The sequence below is a fragment of the Apium graveolens genome, chromosome 5 (assembly GCF_009905375.1).
Source record: "Apium graveolens cultivar Ventura chromosome 5, ASM990537v1, whole genome shotgun sequence".
NCBI lineage: Eukaryota > Viridiplantae > Streptophyta > Magnoliopsida > Apiales > Apiaceae > Apium > Apium graveolens.
This window is the reverse complement of record NC_133651.1, coordinates 69881902-69889225: the sequence shown is the minus strand read 5'-3', so window position 1 is coordinate 69889225 and position 7324 is coordinate 69881902. Positions and strand designations below refer to the sequence as shown.

The 7324-nt window shown below is 43.7% G+C and overlaps 1 non-coding gene across 1 annotated transcript; it reads left to right on the top strand.

The window, feature by feature from the left end:
• The first annotated feature begins 6286 nt into the window (after nucleotides 1–6286).
• On the top strand, nucleotides 6287–6393 carry LOC141662390 (small nucleolar RNA R71). Its single transcript, XR_012550509.1, has one exon. It is a non-coding gene; the product is annotated as a small nucleolar RNA R71 (small nucleolar RNA).
• The last annotated feature ends 931 nt before the right edge of the window (nucleotides 6394–7324 follow it).

The window sequence follows — 7324 nt, the reverse complement described above, 5'->3', positions numbered from 1 at the left end:
TAACGCAAGGGTGAGCTCCTGAGCAAACCTGCTCTGCGTCTCGTACATGGCATCCATCCGCCGTGAAAGCCTCCTATACTGGGTATCAGCCATCCCAGCACCCTCCTGAGCTCTCGAAGAACCAGCCTCATCACGCCTAGGCCTAGCCATAGTAGCACCTCGAGCTGGATGCCCTCCTGGAAGATGATAACCCAGCCCATGCTCCTCGGGCTCACCACCGGTCCACTCCTGCATCCCATTCAGAGTCCCAGAATCAATTGGAGCGGCCGGCAACTGCAACTGCTCATGAGCCGGCCAGATCACTCCTACTGCTCGGCAAAGCTTTGTAACCGTGGATTCATAAGGGATGTTCATATGCTTAGCTCCCCTCAAAAACTTCAGAATTCCTTGGTAGATAAACTCACCAAGGTCCACATAGTACTCCTCATTAAGAATTCCCCACAACAATTGTGCTCTCTCAACTGTGACCTCGTGTGCATGCGAAGAAGGCAAAATATTAGCACAAATAAATGCATTCCATGCACGGGCATACCTGTTCATAGCGATCGCCGAGAAGTGACGATACTCATTAGTGCCGGTCTTGAAGGTCCAGACTGTGCCCGGCGTACAGAGAGGAGCGCAAATCAAATCCAAGTCAAAATCCTCAGCCGTCTTCTCATTCCAGTTCTCCTCCTCGGGCGTCCTCTCTCGCTGCCCAATCACACGGCGAATCGCCGCTGGGTGATAATCAACCGTCAGCCCTCGGACCACAGAAAACCCATTCTTTTTGGCCTTCGCGTTCGCATAGAACTCGCGAACCACGCTCATCGGCACTGCTTCGGGCGACTCACAAAAAGCTATCCACCCCTTCTCTGCAATCATGGGTAACAACTCACCATCCCTCCCCGATGGTAAAAACCCTCTCTCCTTCAGAATCGGCTTCCCCAAAAGCCTAGTGTACTCCTCCTCTGCAGCTCTGTCATTCAACCGAGGCCTTGCAGCAGTACCCCTCGATGAATCAGCAGTAGGGATTGTGCTACTTCTATCAATAGTTCGTGCTCTCTTGGGTGCCATTGAATCTTGAATAAAAGTGTTTAAGAACTGAGTTTTTATGTTTGGGAGAGAGTTTGAGTGTAGAAGTTTGTGGGGGATATGTAGGATAGGTGTATGTATATATAGGATGTGAATTAGGTTAAAACTAGGTTATGAGTGGGGTTGAGGGATAAAATGATGGGGTAGTAGGAACAAATCGTGGGTTTATGGGCTAAAATTGGTTTTTTTTATTTTTCTGATTTTTTTTTCTTTTTCTGAACTTCAAAATTTTTCTGGCAGTCGACCCCTGAGCGGTCGCTCAGAAAAGCTGAGCGGGCGCTCAGCTTGCTGAGCGGTCGCTCAGCAGAGCTGAGCGGGCACTCAGGGGGTCACTGGAAAAAAAAATTTAGTCCCGATTTTTTTATTTTTTTGTGTTTTTGGATAGGTTATTAACTTCTAAGGGTTCCTGTAACAACAAATCATGGGTTGCCTCCCACGCAGCGCTTCTTTTTCGTCATTAGCTTGACGTTGCGTACCTTTCTTAAGTAGTCAATAAAATGGCACTAACCACTTCTCGGTTTGCCATGTCCCCATAGTAGTGCTTCAACCGCTGACCATTAACCTTGAATGCTTGGTCCGGATCATTCTCAAAAATTTCCACCGCTCCATGTGGAAACACAGTTTTGACAATAAAAGGTCCAGACCACCTTGATTTCAACTTCCCTGGAAAAAGTCGGAGACGAGAGTTGAATAAGAGAACTTGTTGCCCCGGCATGAATAACTTAGGATGTAGTTTCCTATGGTGCCACCTCTTCACCTTTTCCTTATACATTTTGTTATTCTCGTACGCTTGAAGTCGGAATTCATCAAGTTCATTAAGCTGAAGCATTCTTTTCTTACCAGCTGCATCTAAATCCAGGTTCAACTTTTTTAACGCCCAGTAGGCCTTATGCTCAAGCTCCGCAGGTAAATGACATCCCTTACCGTACACCAACTGAAACGGGGACATACCAAGTGGAGTTTTGTATGCTGTTCTGTAAGCCCAAACAGCTTCATCGAGCTTTAAGGACCAATCCTTCCTTGACGAAAAAACAACCTTCTCTAGAATGCGCTTGATCTCTCTGTTAGACACTTCCGCTTGACCATTTGTTTGCGGATGATAGGCAGTAGCGACTCGATGATTCACATTATAACGCTGCATCATAGAAGTGAACTTACGGTTGCAGAAATGCGACCCTTCATTACTTATGATTACCCGAGGTGTTCCAAACCTTGTGAAAATCTGCTTATAAAGAAAATTCAGCACTGCCTTTGCATCATTTGTCGGTAAAGCTTTGACTTCTACCCATTTTGAGACATAATCGACTGCCAGTAAGATGTACAGATTATTGCAGGATGAGACAAAAGGCCCCATGAAATCGATTCCCCAAACATCAAAGACCTCGACTTCAAGCATCACATTTAACGGCATCTCATCCTTTCTCGTCAAATTTCCCACTCTTTGGCAACGATCACACCTTAAAACAAACTAATGAGCATCCTTAAACAAAGTAGGCCAGAAAAAACCTGCTTGCAGAATACGAGCTGCCGTCTTCTCACCACCATAGTGTCCACCATAAACCGTGGAGTGGCAGTCTCGTAATATCCCCTTCATCTCACAGAACAGGATACATCTCCTGATGATCTGGTCAGCTCCCTGTCTAAACAAATATGGTTCATTCCACATATACCACTTCACCTCATGCAGAAACTTCTTCTTTTGATCTGAGGTAAATTAGGAGGCATTATATTGCTGACAAGATAGTTTACAATATCTGCAAACCATGGCTCTTCCTCCTGAACTACGAACAACTGCTCATCCGGAAAAGATTCATTGATTAATGTCCTATCTTGTGAAGTAGACTCGGGATTCTCCAACCTAGAGAGATGGTCATCTCCTTGATTCTCAATACCTTTTCGATCCTTGATTTCTAACTCAAATTCCTGAAGTAAGAGCACCCAATGAATGAGTCTCGGCTTCGAATCCTTCTTGGAAACCAAATAGCGAATGGCCACATGATCAGTGAATACTGTTACTTTAGTCCCAAGCAGATAAGATCAAAATTTCTCGAAACCAAAGACTATAGCCAAGAGCTCCTTCTCCGTAGTGGTGTAGTTCATTTGGGCCCCATTTAAGGTCTTACTCGCATAGTAGACCACATGAAAGAGATTATTCTTGCGCTGCCCCAGAACTGCACCTACCGCATAATCACTCGCATCACACATCATCTCAAATGGCTCTATCCAATCTGGTGCTGTAATAACTGGTGCAGTGATCAAACTCTTCTTGAGAGTCTCGAATGCCGCCAAACATTGATCATCAAATTTGAAAGGCACATCTTTCTCAAGAAAATTGCACAACGGCTTAGATATCTTCGAAAAGTCCTTGATGAATCGCCGATAAAAACCCGCATGACCAAGAAAACTACGGATTCCCTTCACAGAAATAGGTGGTGGAAGATTTTCAATGACTCCCACCTTGGCCTTGTCCACCTCCAGACCCTTGCTAGAGACCTTATGCCCAAGAATAATGCCTTCACGCACCATAAAATGACATTTTTCCCAATTGAGCACCAAATTAGTTTCCACGCACCTTTTGAGTACGGCACGAAGATTATTCAAACATTCATCATACAAATGTCCAAAGACGGAGAAGTCGTCTATGAACACCTCGACATTATTTCCAATCATGTCAGAGAATATAGCCATCATACATCTCTGAAAAGTGGCCGGGGCGCCACATAACCCAAACGAAACTCTGCGAAAAGCAAACGTGCCAAATGGACAAGTGAAGGTAGTCTTTTCCTGATCCTCTGGTGTAATATAAATCTGATTATACCCTGAATAGCCATCCAGAAGATAATAATACTCATGACCAGCCAACCTGTCAAGCATCTGATCAATGAATGGAAGAGGGAAGTGATCCTTCCTCGTGGCTTTGTTGAACTTTCGATAATCCATGCATATTCTCCATCCTGTAACTGTTCGAGTGGGGATGAGCTCATTCTTCTCATTTGCTACCACAGTGATACCTCCTTTCTTAGGCACACATTGTATGGGGCTCACCCAAGAACTGTCAGAAATAGGATAAATGATGCCTGTATCTAGCCATTTCAGAATTTCTTTCTTCACCACCTCCTTCATGATAGGATTAAGTCTGCGCTGTTGTTCAACGGTCGGCTTACTACCTTCCTCTAGCAGAATTTTATGCATACAATATGAAGGGCTGATCCCCTTGATGTCTGCTATGGTCCATCCAATAGCCGATTTGAATTCTCTCAAAATCCTTAAGAGCTTGTCTTCCTCACTACCTGAAAGGTCAGATGCAATAATAACAGGTAAAGTAGATGCATCACCTAAAAAAGCATACCTAAAGTGTTCAGGTAATGGGTTGAGCTCCAAGGTAGGTGCTTCCTCAATTGATGGTTTGAGCTTTCCTTCAGCATTTTTGAGGTCAGAAGTACCAAGAGATTCAAATGGCATGTCCAGCTTTCGCTTCCAGGGAGAAGCATTCAGATATTGTAAGTGCTCGTTGCCATCTTCATCATCACTGTCAAAATCCCCCACTAAGGCCTTTTCCAATGCATCAGACATTAGCATGCGATCGAGTTCTGAAGTAACCGCAGAATCAATCACATCCACTTTTAAGCACTCCTCATCTTCTGTAGGAAATTTCATTGCCTTGAATACGTTGAAGGTCACATCATGATCTTGTACCCGCATCGTAAGTTCACCTTTTTGCACATCTATTAAGGTACGGCCAGTAGCCAAGAAAGGTCTTCCCAAGATTATGGGAATCTTCTTATCTTCCTCAAAATCCAGAATAACAAAATCTGCAGGAAAGAAGAGCTTATCCACCTTGACTAGCACATCCTCCACTATGCCTCTTGGGTAAGTAATAGAACGATCAGCCAATTGTAGAGACATGTATGTGGGTTTTGGATCAGGCAAATCCAACTTTTTAAAGATCGACAATGGCATCAGATTGATGCTTGCTCCCAAATCACAAAGGCACTTGTCAAAAGTCAACTTGCCAATGGTGCAAGGAATGGTGAAGCTACCTGGATCTTTCATCTTTGGAGGTAACTTTTGCTGCAGAACAGCGCTGCATTCTTCCGTGAGAGCAACGGTCTCAAGGTCATCCAGTTTCACCTTCCTTGAAAGAATACTCTTCATAAACTTCGCATAACTAGGCATTTGCTCCAGAGCCTCGGCGAAAGGTATATTGATGTGAAGTTTCTTGAACACCTCCAGAAACTTACCGAACTGTCTATCCAGCTTTTGTTGCTGCAATCTCTTAGGAAAAGGTGGTGGAGGATAGAGCTGTTTCTCCCCTGTATTACCCTCAAGCAGAGTGTGTTCAACAGTAGTCTTCCTTGGTTCCGCCGCTTTCTCCTTTTGCTTAGCTTCTTCATCTCTAATTTCAGCTTCTCGTTCTTTTGGCTTTTCAGCATCAGCAACTTTTCCAGACCTTAAGGTAATAGCCTTGACTTGCACTTTAGCTTCCTTCCTGCCTGGTACTTTCGTGTCACTAGGGAGTGTTCCCGGTTGACGATTGAGCACTGCATTGGCTATTTGACCGATTTGATTTTCCAAGGTCTTGATAGAAACTGCCTGACTCTTGCATAACAGCTTAATTTCCTCAAAATCAGCACTAGTAGGTGCAGCTGCACTTCCCTGTTAAGGATATGATTGCCTTTGAGCATACTGCTATGTTTGCTGGAATCCAGGTGGATTAAAATGTTTACTCACACCTTGCTGATATGGTGGCTGAATAGCATTCTGATTATTCCCCCAGCTGAAATTTGGATGATTTCTGTTGTTAGGATGATAGGTCGCTGGCACAGGCTGCTGTTGTCGCTGATAATTATTCACATACTGAACAGATTCATTGACAAGAGAACACTGATCCGTAGCATGAGAACCTGCACAAAGCTCACAAACCATAGCTATTTGATTAACTCCATACGTAGCCAGAGAATCAACCTTCATCGACAGCGCTTGGAGCTTCGCTGCAATAGCGGTGGCTGCATCGACTTCCAGAATACCTACTACCTTCCCAGGCATCATCCTCTGAGTTGGGTTTTGATGCTCATTTGCAGCCATAGTCTCGATAAGATTATAAGCCTCAGTATAGCTTTTAGCCCATAAGGCGCCTCCAGCTGCTGCATCGAGCATGGGCCTAGATTGGGCCCCCAAACCATCATAGAAACCAGTGATCACCATCCAATCGGGCATTCCATGATGTGGACACTTCCTCAACATTTCCTTGTAGCGTTCCCAAGCTTCACACATAGATTCTGAAGGTTGCTGCACAAACTGAGTAAGAGCACTCCTCATAGCAGCAGTCTTTGTCATCAGATAAAACTTCACCAGAAACTTTTGCGCAAGATCTTGACAAGTAGTGATGGACCCAGCTGGTTCAGAATGTAACCAGTCCTTAGCTTTATCCCTCAGTGAGAATGGGAAAAGCCTCAGCTTGATAGCCTCATCAGTCACGCCATTATACTTAAAAGTGTTGCAGATCTCGATAAAATTCCTTATGTGCATGTTGGGGTCTTCAGTCGCAGCTCCTCCAAAAGAAACAGAATTCTGCACCATCTGAATAGTGCCCGGCTTGATTTCAAAGGTGTTAGCTTGAATAGCCGGATGAAGAATGCTTGATTGAATGTCATCAATTTTTTTCCGAGAAAAGTCCATAAGAGCTGGATCAGCCTGAACAATACGATCACCCATGATTACTGGTTCTTTCTGCTCAGTTCCTGAATCCGAATCTTCAAAATCTATCTTTTTCGGAATATCAAGAACTTTGTCTGTCTCCTCAGCTGTATCTAAAGTCCTCTTGCGAGTACGAGAACGAGTTTGCATAAACGCTCGCTTAAGTTCCTGAAACACAACCAGAAATAATAAGTAACAACTACGTCCTAATCACTGAGTCCTAATAACCAATAATGGTAAGTACATAAACTAAACAAATACGCCGAGTCCCCGGCAGCGGCGCCAAAAACTTGTTAGGGCAAAAACACGCGCTAATATTCACGCAAGTATACGCGTTCGCAAGTAATATAGAATACTTTCTATTTCGTTCCCACAGAGACTCAGATTAATTATTGTCTAATTAAACTCACGCACCAATGTATGATTACTTCTCAATGTTAAGACACTAACACTTAAAATTGTTGACTAAATATTAACTACAATTAATTACTTAATAAATCACTTAATTAACACTTCAAATTAACAATATTAAAACACTCATGAGATCACAACTTCA